The following is a 17,080-nucleotide window of genomic DNA, read 5'->3' on the forward strand; positions in this document are numbered from 1 at the left end:
CAGCTTTATGTGGGAGTTGTACATTCCCCTCTATCCTCTGTTTAAAAAAAAAAAAAAAAAAAGACTCATGGAGAGAGATGGTAAAGAAAGTATATTAATTGTACTGGAAAAGGCAACAGAAAAATTCAGCCAACATCCTTAATCTGGTTCATCTAACTCCCAAAGGAAGGCTGTGTCACATAATCAAATTTTTTTTTGCTTTATAAAAATGAACTCCATAAACTCCTCCTCTTAATACAAAGACCTTGTAGGTAGTAAGCATGTCAATATTTGAGGGCAGTCCAACCTAGACAGATCTAGAATGTCATTAATTAAAATGCAAAACTGATTCTATTCCTGGTACTGGTAATCAACTATGGAAAGTAGTTTCAATGACAAGAATGCTTGCAGAAGCATGAGGTTGTGTTTGTATTATTGGGGGCAATTTCTTCCCTCATGAACAGGACTGCAGGTTGAACTCTGGAGTTCAGCTACTAAAAAAGAAGCTGTAACCAACTCTTCATTAGTCATCAACTTTCACTGCCTGAGTTCCTATGTGTACACGTATGTGTGCTCACACATAGAAACATACACAAAGCAGAAGTAGGAAAGAACACAGAAATGAAGAGGATAAACATGGAAGACTGATAGACAACAGAAGCTGCAGGTTTCATATTAAACCACCACTAACAGGGACAGTAAAAGCACGGTTTTAACAATAGCTATAATTAAGAAGTATGAAAAATGAGTAAGTGCATCTATACCAATCTAGGTGCTTCTAGACCCATTTCCAATCAGCAAAATCCATTGCAAGGTGAAGCAGCTAAGTTAACACATACAAAATGTTGTGGTGACTTCATCACACCAAGAGGCTACTGACTCCACTCAGCACCGCTTCTATCAATTTCTCCTGCAGTAGTTTCAATTTCTCCTGCCTTGAGAGACCCTGCAAAGGAATTAACATCACACCATGCTGTGAGACAAAAAAATGCTGTAGAATGCATTCCCCCAATTCAAAGAAATTCCCAAAGGCGTTATCTGGAGGAGGGGTGTAAGAAGTGGGGAAATCCCTACCAAAAAAAAAAAAAAAAGCTAGCTAGAGGATGCTAAGCAATAGCTTGGGAATTTTGTTCTATTCTCTAAATGGGCATGCTACAACTATTAAAAATATGTTCACATAACAGACCAACAGTACATTTGTGTATATGTTTGCATATATATATATACACACACATATATGCACACACACACAAAATTCTCATTGCATAAGCAAACATTCTGTTCAGCAAGATAAAGAAGCCTAAGGAGCTTTTTCTCTCAAAGCTTAAGTTGCTACTAATTAAAGGGAAATATTTTCTAAATGCATCCAAAATTGTTCACAGTGTGAAATACGGAGTCTATTTCCACGACATACAAACTGATTCTCTTTCCATCTTGATGAATACCTGAAATTGTGTTGCCAGGCACCTGATAAAAATCCTTACAACTGGAGGGGAAAAAAGGAATATACAATGTAAGAAAACACCATTAAGGATGAAAGTAAACAAGTAAGCATGAAAGAATGATCAAAGGAAGCCAAGAAGTCCACCAGTCAGATCACGACGTTGCTTTGAGCCATAATTGAGTGTAGGAAAAAGAGTAGATATTAGAACAGCTAATCCAAACAATGCTGAAAGTATTTCAAACATTACTTAAGGATTCAGAGACTACAGTCTGCAAGGGTTCTAATTTTTTTGTTGTTGCAGTTAACCTATTTGTGGGTTTCACTCTGCAACTGGGCTATCATGTAAACATCCACAAATTCTTGCTTTTTATTTAAATGTATGCTTTCATGTAAAAACCTTCCACCAAATATATCTACTTTGAACCCAAGGAACAGAATAAAAGCATATGCCGGATGTCATCACCACTATTTTAAGAAAAATCCACACAGGCAGTAGAAATAAAAGTGGTGAGAATGAGCAAAACAGTTAAGGAACTTTATATTCCAAACTCCCAATCAACAGGGGAAAAGACCAGACATTTTATCCCACTTTTTTTTTTTCTCATCTGTTACCAAAAATCACATTTTTTAGTGCAGTATCTTACAAATCACAGGCTGAATTACATTTGATCAGAACCTTTCCCAGAGTGAAATGGACCAGAACTGGAAACCCCATACAAAATCAAATAAGACAACCTAGCTCCAGCCCAAGGCTGGAAAAGAACTAAGCAGCATTACTATGGTAAGGCTTATTTTCTGAAATGCCAAAACAATTCAACACACCTGCTACTAAAAAACAAGAGAAGAAAACCCCCTTGTGAAGAGAGCTACTACCATCAACCACCAGTAAGAACTATACCAAAATGTTCTTGGTTTCCTATGGGCTGCAAGAGGCAGGTAGCCAGCAACAGACCTGAAGTTGTGGTTCTGTCTGCAGCAAGCCTTGGGAGACCAGGTGAAAAATTAGGGCACTCTTCTAAGAGTGATGTTCTGGAATAAACAATCTGCCTGTGGACACCGCAACACGCACGTTCTTCCCAGAAACCTGCTCATTTTCCACTTAGAAAAGTCTGACCATTCCAGTAGCCTCAAAGCATTTTCTCTCCCAGGAGGATGAAACTATGTTGTCAACTCAAAAAAACGTTCCTATCACCATTGCCCCACCGGCCTCTGAAGAGGACGTAAAATAGGGTTTGCAGAACAGGCACCCTGAGATTCCAAAGGAAAAGCAGCAATGAGGTCATGAATTACTCCATCTGCCAGTGCAGGATTCCGCCTGCCGTGAATGTTCCTGCCCAAGTTGTAAAGCCCACAAGATACAGGGCCGTTCTGGACTCGGGGGACAGGTACTTCAAGTGCCGCTGCCTAGGGCAGACTCCAACGTAACTCACACGGGTGCTCATCTTCACCTGGAAAGAGGGGAGAGTTTGCTGTGTGGGCAGCCCAGCCCCAGCCCTTCCGGATTCCGAGAGTGCACCCTCAGCACGCCAAGGATTCATCTTGCCCAAATTTGTCAGCCACCCTCCACAGACTCCCTGCACACTGCTGCAGTTTACCACCGTGAACACATTCCCCTGGCTGCTGCTTCAAGGACAAAGAGAGAGTGCTAATGTTTCCATCACAGCCGAGCAGCTCAGGTTTATGAAAAATAAATAAATAAAACTGAAATTAAAAGACAAACAGCCCAGACCAATGACCCCCCGGCATTTTAGTTAACCGGATCACCCCCGACACAGATCCATGAGAAAAGGGAGCAACGCAAAGAGAAGGTCACTAAAGCTTAGCTGGGAAGAGAGGGAGCCAGCGAGAGCCTCCAGTTCACTGCAGCAGAGCAGCTCATTCAATGCAAGCACTTACCATAAAAATAGAAAGAGTCAAAAGAAGGAGAAGGGATCCTTCCTCCGTGTCTTCGGCAGAAAGAAATCCAGGCAAGGCTCGGGATGAAGCCAGCAAAGTGATGAAAGGCTATAGAACCACCACACACAAGTCCTTTTCAGCCTCCCCTGTGCCCCGCATGCAGTTGTTTGTGCTGTAAAAACCCTGAGAAGTCTGGAGCAGGACTCTCCGGAGAGCGAGCTGGAGCGAAAAGCAGCCGGGTGGATTTCGCCGCCGCCGCCGGCTCAGAGCATCACGCCCAGGACTTGTCCTCCCCCGGGTGCAGGGGCGTCCTGGACGGGGTTGGCTGGGCACCAGGCTGGGGTCGCGAACATGAGAAGAGGGGAGGAAAGGAGCCTCTTTGGAGTGGAAGGAACTGCCAGGGAGAATGTATCAGTATTCCATATCAGTTATTGCCGGCGACCAATCAGCCCAGCCACGGGGCCCTTGTCAGTGTGACAAGAGAGCATCGGAAGTCAGCCGGTTCTGAGAGGGGCAGGACAGCCCCCTGCCTCTAAAAGAAGTTTGGCAGGATTGGCATCTCGCTCTCCATCCAGTTGCTGCTCATATTTGCTTGTTATTAAAAACAAGCTCTAAAACCCCATAGAGAGCCAGACGTTCAGGAAGTTTCCTGTGCATCCCACAGCATCTCTGCAAGAATCCAGATTTGAAACCCACCCTAAATGAGATCTACTGGCATATCCAGACCAGACAACCTGCTCATGTGCACGGAGAGGTCGCCCTGAGTTTGGGGACGGCAACTTGGACATGAGCTTCTTTATGGCCAATGCACAGGATGAGGAGACCTGGGATTGGTCTCCCTATTACACAAGTCCAAAATTTAGGCAGAAAAGGCTGAAAAGTTCTCCCCAGAAATTTGCTTCTCGATGTCATCATTTTCTTGTGTAATATATGCACAGAAGTAGTTGTTAGAGATGAATGTATGAAGATAGCTAAAAGTTCCCTTTGAGGTCTCTTAAATCACTGGTAAGAGAGAATGTGTGGTACTGGATAAACAACCCTGTACAACAATTCATAGGCACAATGAAGTGTGACAAACTGTGCTAGACTAATGGAAGAGGCACAGGAGCAAACCCCTTTCTGGAGACAAAAGGATGCATAGAGAAGTTAACACTTTTTCCCTCTTGCTTTTCCCCCATTCAATTTTAATACTGAACCTATAAACTTAGCACATATATATGAATCTGTTTGGGGTTGTACAGTTAAATTAGATGGAGTAGGTTCTCAAGTTAAATGCCAGTCAAATTGGACTCCATACTAAAACTTCAGAACTATTTTTTAAATGTAGGTAGAATGGCCTTGGGTCACCTTTTTATCTTGTCACAAAAGATTAATTCTCTTGTGCTAGTCAAGAGTTAATGGGAAGACACAAATGCTCCTAGTTTTGTTTTACAGGTGACTTACATGATGCAGAGTTTTTATTTTAGTTCTTTCTTTACCTAGAAGTTGAAGTATCATTTGGACATTTTGTTGTGATCTCCAGCCAGAGGCAAACTAACTTTGGGGAACCTGAATACCACAGCTTAAAAGGAAGGGCTGGGCTCCAAGTAAGCAGTTAACTCACACAAATGAGTCACAGCAGGAGGCCATAAAAATGTTCCACATCAAAGATGAACATAATAAAATGGAATTTCTGAAATGAAGAAAGGATGGTTTGCAGGGTAGTCTTATGTACATTAAATAAGGAAAATCTGGAACATAGAGTCCCAAATTCTGTTTCGTTATTCACTTCAGTTCAACTCCAACCAGCAAACACTTAAAAAACAAGCAACTATGTGTCAGAGGTAGGGAGATGAAAGTGACAGAACCTGCCTTCAAGAAGTTTATAGTCTCATGGACAAATTTAAATTCTTCTTCTTTTTTTTTAAGGTTTTATATATTTATCTGACAGAGATCACAGGTAGGGAAAGAGGTAGGCAGAGAGAGAGAGGAAGCAGGCTCCCTGCTGAGCAGAGATCCTGACTGGATTCCGGGCTCCATCCCAGGACCCTGAGATCATGACCTGAGCCGAAGACAGAGGCTTTAACCCACTGAGCCACCCAGGCACCCAGGTACCCCAAATTAAAATTCTTCTTTTCAAAATATCAACACTGTCATTCTGGCCAAGACTGAAAATGATCTACTATTTTAATGTCCCTCAAATAAAACCAAGCCATGAGGTTGGATTTTGGACTCCAAGGTTCTAAATTAGCCTAACAAGGTGTTTTCCATAACCAAAACCCTGGGAAAATAGAAATGTGTGTGTTTTTCTTTTTTAATCTCATTAAAACATGAAAGGGTTTTTTAACTAAATGTTTGCTTTTATCAGCATCAACAGCTTCTGACACTGCAAAAACATGGGCAGCATAACAAAGAATATATTTAATAAGGGAATATTATTTAAAATTCCCAAAGTAATTGAGATTAATACTGTTTATGGAACAGGTTCAACAGCTTGACTATATAGGGTGATAATGAAGCATGAAAACGATAAAACCACAGAAGTACAAATTACTTAGATTAAATACTTGCACATCGATATACAATTAGGTCAATGAAAATGGGTATTCCAGTCACTTACCATAATGCAATTAATTTTTTAAAGTTTGGCCACTATTCCACTCCTCCCTCTTCAAAAGATGATAGAACCACCTTCCATTTCAGATAACTACAAATGCCAATTAAATTTTGTGGAGGACAAAATATCCAAGTCAATTATACTTGGGACAATTTCTGGGACTACTAACACTTCTTTTCAAAAACTGGAAGGTAATTTGAAATATGTACCTATACCTGCCATGTGTTTTAAAAGAAAAAAAGATAGCGTTTTCAGAAAATCTGCTTTAGAGAAGCCTGCTGACACAGCTTTAAAAAGTCTAAAAGAGCAGGATTCCTAAAGATAGGTCTTTTGACACTAAAATGATTCTATTTTCCATAACCAGTCTAAAGAAAAAAAAGTAAAAACATACCTATTTTCTTGATTGCCAAGAGGGTAACTGGCCATATACCGCCATTTTTGACATCAGAATCTGTTTACAGAGGTATGAGAACCAGCGAATTCTAAGTAACATGTTGCCCATCAATGGTTTTGAAAACAAAGTTAAAATCTTCCTAAAGAAAAAGCCTGTCTCTTACCTAACTTCCATAAACCAGTGTCTGAAGGAACTAATATATTCTGAACCCTACTATGTATGCAACTTCATTCAAGTGGACTGACATATCTTAGTCTTCACAACATTCCCAGGACATGAATAAGATTATGTTCAGTGCAGTAACTGGGAATCCAGGAAGCTGAAGGAGCTTCCTTGCCCAGGTGTTAATACCAGCATATGAACAACCAGAGCAGTCTCAAATGCTTCCTCTTCCCCATGGACACCCAGGACTTGGGCATAGGAGAACCCCTAAAATCTTTTTGACTAAACAGGCCAGATGCCTTAGGGACTCTTCCTACAGTGTTATGCGAATTTGGGTGAGTAGGAATGGGACAACTCCATGTTAAAGGAGAAACACTCATTTTACCTCAGATTAAGTGTAACCCTTTTACACAACAGAAATGATTTCTTGATGCTTAGAATTTGAAGAACAAGCACTTGGTATTTGTTGATTTCTTTTTCTCAAATCTAACTCTACATTACATGTTAAAACCAAGATGAGTGGTCCCTACTTACTAGAAGAGCAGAGAATATTCCAGAAAAGTGTGGAATCTGACGTAAATACTGCAGTATAATCCCTTACTTCGTACCTAAATTCTCCTTCAGTCTTCAGTGGGAAGCCTGAAATTCAAAGAGTATGTTGCTCTGCTAATGATTCCCTACCAGGGGTCACTGGATGAAAATAATTTCCCCAAAGTGCTTAGTAGGCGGGCTTTCAAATATGCATTAACAGTTGCAAATACATAAAAGGTAAATAATCTGCAATACATAAATATAGTCATAGCATCCAAATTTTCAAGGATGTGTTTGCACTCCGCATTTCTCAGCCAGAGGAATCCTATGGAATCAACAATCACATCACACAGAAAGGATCCCTAAGATCACAGACCTAAAACTTTTTCTCTCCTTTTTGAAGATAGAAAAATAAATCAACAGTGGCTTAAAGAATCAGAGAATTGGATTGAGTCTGGGGAGACCAAAACAAGGTGTTTGTGCATTCAGATAGAAAACCAGTGTGTGGGGCACCTGGGTGGTTCAGTGGGTTAAGCCTCTGCCTTCAGCTCAGGTCATGATCTCAGGGTCCTGGGATGGAGCCCTGCATTGGGAATCTCTGCTCAGCAGGGAGCCTACTCCCCACTCTGCCTCTCTGCCTACTTGTGATCTCTGTCAAATATATAAATAAAATCTTAAAAAAAAAAAAAAGAAAAAAACAGTGTGTGCATTCAAAAACTCAACTGGTTTGTCTCCACATTAATCTTTAAGTCTCACTGTTACTCCTACAATTCTCCTCAATGTATAATTAGGCATGACAACCAATTCAGGTGTTTGTTCCTTCTACCAAACTATTACGATAATTTCTGACTTCTCCCTTGTCCCAACCTGGCATCCCCTTGCTAATAGCATTTGGTTTCTAAAACACAGTGAGTATAATCATACCACTGCCTTACTAAAAACACCTGTGAAGTTCAGACCAAATACAGAGCTTCCTGAGCCTGGCACTCAAGGCCTTTTGCAACTGAACTTCATCATTTCCCATGAGTCCTTCTTGTATATTCCATGCTCTGTATACACCCAATTACCATGATAAAGGAATAGAGTATCTGAGGAACACCAACTATTTGTTTATCCTAGAATAACCTTCCTTCCCTTAAGAAACCCTACTGTTTACCCTTTAAAACCAGTTTATGATTTTTTTTAAAAGATTTTATTTATTTGACAGAGAAAGACGTAGCAAGAGAGGAGGAGTGGGAGAGGGAGAAGCAGGCTCTTTGCTGAGCAGGGAGCCCGAAGCAGGGCTTGATCCCAGGACCCTGGGATCATGACCTAAGCTGAAGGCAGATGCTTAACGACTGAGCCACGCAGGCGCCCTATGGTTATTTTCTTGATAAAGTTTGCCCCAAAGTGACTTAATCACATCTTCCTCTGCATTTTCATAGCATTATTTCTAGTCTTGTATTATAGGGCCAGAAACACTGTACTAAAATAATTTGTATTTTTTAACCTATTTGAGATCCTTTCATGTTCCCAGTGTCTGGCACACAATAGGAGTTCAATAAACTCATGAGTGAGTCCATTTTTTATACTTCTTCTTCACAGGCAAAAGCACTCTAAAGAAAGCACAAATTTGATTTCTGGAAGTCTGAAGGACTACAGGCTTATGAGCCATATATATCTCCTCCTTCCATCAGGAGCTTCTGTGGTTTAAGGCAAGAGCCCTGAATTAGAATCAGAGGAGCCAAGTCTCAGCCCTGTCCCCTGTGTCACCTCAGGTAATCTCTTAACCTAAATGAGAAGAATAAAACAAGTTCTGCTTACCTTTGAGGGCTCTTCTGAGCCACAAATGCGGAACCACATAAGATACTTGGCAAACTATAAAACTCTATGCTAGTTGGCAGAGTTACTGCCACCACTATCATTGCTTGATCATCGTTAATAGCCCATCAAAGCCATCACAAAATTTAAGACAAATATCTTCTGAAAGGCAGCCTAGGAAGCCAGTGACTCAGCATTTCTTTCCAAGTGCCTTGCTCAATCCTGCGGGTCTGCTGTTAGGGACAGTGGAAGAATCAGAATGTCCAGACTCGGGTCCTAGAAACCTAGTCCCTCACACCCAGGTCCTTCATCTCAGAAATGGGAGTCAGAATGCCCATTTCACTAAGCTGTTGAATGAGATGGGATAGGCATTTATATGCAGCATACATAAATCTGAGTCTCTAATAAGCATTCTATTGCTCATTGGAAAAAGCCGTTTCTCCATCATTCTATGGTATCTACGTACACCCCAACCACTGCTCTCCTTCTGTCTCTTGAATCACAAAGCTCATTTCACTACAGGATCTCTGTATGGGTTTTCTCTGCCTCAGATCCAAGCAAAGGCTTCCCTAACTCTGCCAATCATTTTCCAGCACATTCCTCTCTAGACTTTACATATTTACCTCTATCTGTAACCATCTTATATGATTATTGATTTAACATTTTATCTTCTACATTATAAAGAAGGCTCCCTTCAGGCCAAGATGTGCTTATTATGTCCCCAGAGCCTAAAAATAAGTATCCAGAACATGCTATGTACTCAGTACTCATGCTATATCACTCAGTACTCAGTATATATGTTTTAAATATTTACAGCAGGACCAATATGTATATATTGTTTAACTACATCTATCCAAAGTTCTAATCGTCCATGATTATTGAGGTGGAATAAAATCTCAGAAGTCACTTAATATGATACTCAGGACAATACCACAATATTCAAGTTTATATAGATATTTAATAATGTATAACAGACGTTAAAGTATTATTCAGGGATGGGGGCATCTACATGTCATATGCCAACTCTTGCCCCATGAGAAACTGGAATTACCAAGAATGGCATATTGATCCTCACCTATACACAGGAACAAAAGAACTGAGCAAAAATGTTAAATTATGTTTATTTCATAAATCAGGGGCTTTACTAGATCCTTATTTTGCATTTTCCTTCTCTTTAATGTTTAAAGTACTCTGGTCCAAGCTCATCCTGAGAAGTTGACAAGGTCCTTGATCTCTGAAGCATCAACTAGAACAAATGGTTTTCAGACTACCAGCAGTCCGGGAATCTAGGCAATTTCTCTCCCCTCCCAGGGAGCTGTCTCGAAGGCAAAATACAGAAATCCTCCCGAGCCTGACCACATCATCCCTGTTTCTGATTAGCCCAGCCTGAGAGGAGGCCTAATAAATAAATAACCATGGCAATCCTGTATAATGTATGAAGGTTACTTTCCAATGGTCATCGGAAGGACATCGTTTTCAATTAGAATATTTTCAATTAGCAATAGCATGCCAATCTACAAAACAGGCATATGGATTTGTAATTGGCAGGAATCAGGTAGTTTTGTCTTGTCTTTTAAAAAGGGGGGAAAAAAATCCTAGACTTGATACCAAACAATTTTTTCCTCCTAACCTGTTCTTCCTTTGGATTTTTTTTTTTTTTCCAATTAAGAGCATCACTCTACTGTGTGGCCCAAATAAAATTTTTATTGACCTTTATGTAGAAGACTACTTTGGCTACTCTATAGGGTACGTATATATCTCAGCATCATTCTTTTTTTTTTTTTTTTAAGATTTATTTATTTTAGAGAGAGAGCAAAAGCAAGCAGAGGGAGGGGCAGAGAGAGAGAGGGAAAAAGAATGACAGGCTGACTCCCTACTGAGTGTGGAGCCTAACACAGGTCTCAGTCTCACAACCCTGAGATTATGACCTGATTCCAAATCAAGAGTCAGCTGCTTAACTGACTGAGACACCCAGGCAGCCCCCAGGCATCATTCTTTAATTCATCTTGCCTGTACTCCAAAACATCTCTTTCTTCTGTCCATCAGCAACCCACTGCCACACCCCAGGATCATTACCAATTCTCCTCTGGGCTAATGTGATGGTCTCAGAAGACTACAATCTCACTTTGTCCAATCCATCCCCCACAACTACCTGAGGATTTTTAAGTGAAAACACCATTGTTCTCTCTCCCACTGAAAACTCTTCCTTGCTTCTTACCATGTGCAGGGTGAAGGGTATTCCTTAACTCTCATATTCCCATTTCACTACTCCCATTCATCTATGTCTTAATATTCAGAGCTCCAGAACTGCCAAGCTATTTAAAATTCCAGGGTCTTGTCACAAGCTTTTTCTGTTGCTGAGAATTTCTTCTCCCTGCCCTCCTCTTCCTGAACTCCTACTGTTTAAGACCCAACTCAAACATCTCCCTCTTCCTTGAAGCATTTCCAGACACCACTCCCTACATGCTAGAGTTAACCATTTCTACATTATGGCACTGATCCCATGATATTCTCTCTTCCTAGCAGATTCCTTCAGGAAAGTTTTAGTCCTGAGTTTTATTTACCTTTGCATCCTCATATGAACTCTCCCTCTTCACACTCAAATAAATGGTAATAGAGAGACTAGGCTCCTCTTTGTATCTGACTCTTCTACTAGAGTCTGTGTTTCCTGAGGGATGTAAGAGTATCTTGTCTTTTTAGCCCCTCAGCTTACTAACTGGTATATATGGATACTCTGTGTATTTGTGGAATTGTTTTTCATATGATTGGGAAAAAATCTTTCAGTTCAAAAAATTTAAAAATCCCTCTGAAATGATTTTTAATTAGCTCACTTTTTTATTTAAGAATTCTCCTTCTCCTTGAAATTATAGAACACCACAGGCATTAATTTACTCCACAAAGATTCAACCTCTGAAACTCCTGGCTTTTAATGATAACCCAACTAATTAGGGCACCTTGGGAGCAATAAGGCATTCCAAACATAATTTCTACTTTGAATTAACTGGAAGAGGAAAGGCTATTGATTTTCTTGAGCAGAAGGGCCTTCTTGGAGAAATTTCACCAGCCTTTAAGTTTGGAGGGGACAGAGTCCTGTGTTCCTGAGTGCAGAATTTCACTCTTAACAGTGAGGCTACCAATGGTCTGCGGCTGTTACTTGAAAATCCAGTACCCCACCCAGTATAAAGGCACCACTGCAAGAAGGGGTGCGGCTTGAGGAAGTAAGGCAAGATCTAGCCCTTACAATGGACCCTCAACCCCAGTCAGACTATTATCTAATTTCTCACAGAAAGTTAGCTACATGGATCTAAAGAATAGGAATAAAACTCTGTCTGTAGCTACAATGTCCACTAACACCTAAGGAACTAGTTTCCCCTTGGTGTGACCAACTGGGTGATAGCCTCATCAGCAAGGAAGTCCACCCAAATGACTGCAGACACCTGGCCAAGTCAGCTGGGGTGGGGAGCAGAAGAACACCTGCATTCCTCATTCTTCCAAAGTTGCTTATCCACAAGCAGAAAAAGTCAAGAATGAACCATAGTATCAGTGCTACAGATGTGATTATCTAGTCTGCCTTTTTTTAAAATATAATTTTCCCTGTAACCAATCTTGAGTTCTATTATTTGAGTTGAGAGGAGAAACAGAATGAGTATTTGAAATAACTATGACAGGCTCATATTTTGGTAAAATGAAACTAGGCCATACACTGACCATTCTATACCTTTGTAGGGATGGATTTTTCCATTTATGAATCTTTAAGAGGTCCCTTGAACCTCTAATAAAAACTAATCTGTATCTCTGGTGGGAATGCAAAAGTCATACAGCCACTTTAGAAAACAAGTTAGTGGTTTCTTTAAAACACACTCTTATACTCTTACCATACAATCCAAAACTGTGCTTATTTTTTATCAAATGAGTTGAAAACCCATGTCCACACAAAAACCAGTATACAAGTATTTATAGCAGCTTTATTCATAATTGTCAATACTTGGAAAAAATCAAGATGTCCTTCAGCAGGTGAATGTCCAAAAACAGTGTTACATCCCGACAATGGAACATTATTATTAAACAGTAAAAAGAAATGAGCTATCAAGCCATGAAAAGACATGGAGGAAACTTGGATGTGTATTACTAAGTGAAAAAAGCCAATATTAGAAGAGTACATGCTGTATAATTCCAACTATATAACATTCTAGAAAACACCAAACTATGAAGATAGTTAAGATAAGTGGTTGCCAGAGGTTAAGTAGGCAGATGAATAGGTAGAGAACAAAGGAATTTTAAGGCCTATAACTACTCTATAAAACTGTAATGATAGATACATCATATATTTCATGGTTTTTTGTCAAAAGTATAACCTTGAGGGTGATCCTTCATATTCACTATGGACTTTGGGGGATGATGTATTAATGTAGGTTCATAAGTTTTAAGAGGTGTACCACTACGGTGAGGTATGTTAATAAGGGAGGAGGCAATGGATTTGGGGACAGAGGTATATGTGAATTCTCTGTACTTGTGCTCAGTTTTGTTGGGAACCTAAAATTTCTCTAAAAGTTTATTTAAGCACAAAAAAGAAAAACTCACTTTCCCTGAAGACTACAGGTTTTGTTTTACAAATTTCAGTTGTCTTATGAGGTAGAGGTCTTTGGAAAATGAACTTTTTGAACGAATAGTGAGAAGATTCCCATACTCCAAACAAAGTAAAGTTCTAAGAACTTGACTGTGACTAACACAGACAAATCACATGACTCTGTCTTTATACCTCAGAATCCCAGCTATGAATATGATAATGTCTGGAATGTTCCACTAACACAGTTTCTATTGTCAAGGCCTACAAAACCAGAACACTGAACATATTGTGAATTCCACTAAAAAAACTAAAAAGAAATTTAAAATTTATCCTCTTTCCTTCTAAGGCTCTTCCCCTTTTAGGTTTATTCTGTATTACTGCCTTGGAGCAAAACAGGAAAAATGTGTTAGGTTAAGAAAAAATGGGCATGTAGGTCTTCATGCAAGACAAGAGAAAGGCAGCTACAAAGATTTAACCACACCTATAAATTATCAAGTTTCAACTGCAATGTGGGAAAATAAGAAAAGTGAAAGGAAAATCTCCAAGAAGGGTCTTGGAGTGGCTCTATCTGGAGAAAAGGAGGAGGAAAGGGGAAGGTGGTCAGAAAAGTGGAAGGGAAGAAGCATGGAGGGAAAGAATGCCATGTTCATGAATAAAACAATAACTGTTCTCCTCAAGTTCACAACATGGTAGTTAAAAAAAAAAAAAAAACACGAGTACATAGCTATACGCAACATAGATAGATGGTGAGGAGCTCTGAGATACAGGTACAAGCAGGGAGCAGGGGAATTTTAGAAGACCTTCTGAGGAGGGCAGATTTGGTTGGGCCTCAGAGAAATGGCAGGCTTTCTGCAGGTAGAAGTTGGGACCAGCCATGAAGATCACACCTGATAAAGTTATGGCCAGAAGCAGGAGAGAACTGCATCAGGAATGAATGGATTCAGTCATTCATTCAGACATTCAACAAACATCTTTTTAGCACCGGCCAGTGGCAGACATTATAGGTGGTATAAGAGTTAAGCAAAATATGATGGGCATGTATGAAACTGCACACAGCTTTGAACATTAGGTTGCATTGGTTATAGGCAGCAGAGAGCCTGGCAGGATGGATGCCATGAGTGCCTTGCTCATCCTCAACCCCTCCCTCTTTCTAGTCTCCCTTCCCATACAGAGGCTAGCAAATTAAAACCTACATTTACCAGACTCTTTGAAGCCAGGACCCAGAAGAAAAATCAGGTTCCATGAATTTGATGTATTTGCATGAGCTTTGGAAGGTGGAAATTAAAAGTAGACCATTTTCTGATCTCTTTTGGCTGCTTTCCAATTTGGTAAGATTACAGAGAAATGATGTATTCCAGCAGCACCAGTCTGGGGTACTTTGTCTTTCTGGGTAAGGAAAGGCAGTTGAGCGGCAGTAGCACCTCTGGCTTCCTGATTGATGAACAACTATGGCTGAGGTTCTTTAACTCCAGACTTTTCGTAGAGACCTTAGAGGTAGATTCTTGGTGTATCCTTCCTGTGTCTGCTCCTCTAATCTTCCTCTGATTTTATAATCCCTGATCCCCCATGTTAAATCCTTTCATGATTAGAATACCTAGAGTGACTTCTGTTTCCTATACTGAATTTTGATAGAGATAGCCAAAAAAAGTTTTAAGCAAGAGAGATATGATTGGATTTGTGCTTCAGGAAGAGACCTTGGCAGCTGCTTACAGGACAAAGTGGAGACAAATTTGCAAAACTCTTAGGAATGTCCAGCCTAGAACAATGTGTCTGGAATACTGAGACTGAACAAAAGAGTTGCAGTGGGAAGAGAGAAAAAGGAACGGAAATACAATTTTCCTGAGTAGAATTTATTGGGTTGATTCAAAATGGAGATGGGAGAAGAAATTTAAACTTGGCCCTACTTCATCCCAAGTCTGCCAGGGTCCTCTGTACTCTGTTCTTCACCATCATAGGACCTATCACACTTTCTTAAAATTCATCCTTCTCTTCAGGCTTTAGACCTTCTGGCTCTTTGCTGTAGCCTAAGCGCAGAGCACAATAAACAGTCCATAAAAGAATGCTCAGTGCACACCGGTTGGGTGGATAGAAGGGAGGAGGTAAAAAGGGAGGGAGGAAATCTCCAGCCTCAGAGCAACTGTGAGGAATGAGATTCTGTTAGCCAAGTAATCACAGGCTGAGTATTGCTTGAATAATGTTGAATCTTGGATCAGATGGGGCATCCGGGTGAAGATATTTAGCACACCAGTAGACACAGAAATCTGGAGGCTGGGAAATAGATTTGACAGAAATTTTGGAATTACTGCACAAAATAAAAGCTGAATGCTTCACAAAGAAGGAAGGAAAAGACAATGCTTCCGTGAAGATTGGCTAATACACATATTACTACGAAACTACGAAAAGAGTCTATAAAATGCCAGTCACCACTTAAAACACTGTATGCACATTGTCCTTTAATTCTTATAATGACTTCTAAGTGAGGTGTTATCGTTCTCATTTACAGAGAAGGAAACTGAAGCTCAGCAAAGTACGGCACTTCCCAAGGTCACATACCTGTTGATGACAGAGCTGAGGTTCAAATCTCGATCTGTCTGACTCCAAAACCTGTGCTCATTATTCTCCCTCGGCCTCTATGAGAAGAGTTAATGAAAGTGACAAAGGACTGGTCAGAGAGGAAAGAAGAGAAGTAGAGAAAATACTAGAACATAATCGCCAATTAAGCAGAACAATAAATCAGGGTAGATGAAAAAATGCTCACAGGAATTCAAAATCAAGCAGGAACTTCTTTAACAAGGGCAAGATGCTTATGGGCCAAAGAGAAGAGAGAAAGGTGGAAATCAGAGATGTGATGGGTAAAGGTAGTGAATAAGCAAGGTCCCAAAAAGATGGAAAGAATGAAGCAGCCATTGAGAAGGGAAGGAAAACAGATAAATTTTTAAGATTTAGTTGTAGTCCACCCCCTGATACCTACAGAGGAAATGAGGAGGACCTGAGAAATGATTTCATTTGCCAATAAGCCCAACAGATGTTAGGCATATGCACAGATCAGGCTACAAATAAACAAACAATTTTCCTTTTGATTGGAATTCTATCAATCCATTTTGTAGTACCGGTTAACTCATGCAAATAAGAAACTCTGATAGGAAGTTAAATTTGTCTTTGGTCAGCCAAAATAAAGTGATCAGTAATTATCATTTATTAAATATTGCCCTTTCCCCTCCCCCATAGTCTTCCAAAATCCGTGGTAGGGGATAATAAAAGGGTCCTTCATAGCAAAACAACTATTAACTGTCATCAAAGACTATGTCAGCAGAACTACAGAAACACACAGAATACAATCAGATATTATCTAAATAGCTACAAACATTGGATTGAGAAAAGAGAAAATGGAATACAATCAAGCAGTAAATAGATCGGATTTAACCAGTCTAGTAGTGAAGCAACCAGGATGGAGGATGATAGACCTAAAACAGACCACAGAAGATATAACCAGAATCCACCAGATGAGGATAAAACCATTCATTCCATGTGGATACGTGGATTTGGAGACCTCCCTGGCATACCAACTATGAAAGAGCAGTCTACATGTCCCCCATATTTTTAAGAAAAATCCGCCTGGACATCAGCACCTCCTAACCTTGAAACCTAGTGGAATGGTTGATGGTAGAATTCCTTTTTTGGTGGGCAAACATCCCTTAAGGCTGGGAGTAC

At 40.1% G+C, this 17,080-nt stretch overlaps 1 protein-coding gene across 6 annotated transcripts in view; it reads right to left on the bottom strand.

Annotated features, from left to right (window-relative positions):
* The window catches only part of ANO4 (anoctamin 4), a 461,396-nt gene that overhangs the window by 373,742 nt on the left and 70,574 nt on the right, over nucleotides 1–17,080 (bottom strand). The window contains exon 1 of one of the 6 annotated variants that reach the window (XM_082739163.1): nucleotides 3,320–3,411. The exons of 4 other annotated variants lie outside the window; for them this stretch is intronic. The gene's annotated coding sequence lies outside the window, so the exon portion shown is untranslated. Of the gene's footprint in view, nucleotides 1–2,375; nucleotides 2,495–3,319; nucleotides 3,412–17,080 lie in introns of those variants that run through there. One more of the 6 variants, XM_082739162.1, reaches the window with a different exon arrangement.

The sequence above is a fragment of the Mustela nivalis genome, assembly GCF_964662115.1.
Source record: "Mustela nivalis genome assembly, chromosome: 7".
NCBI lineage: Eukaryota > Metazoa > Chordata > Mammalia > Carnivora > Mustelidae > Mustela > Mustela nivalis.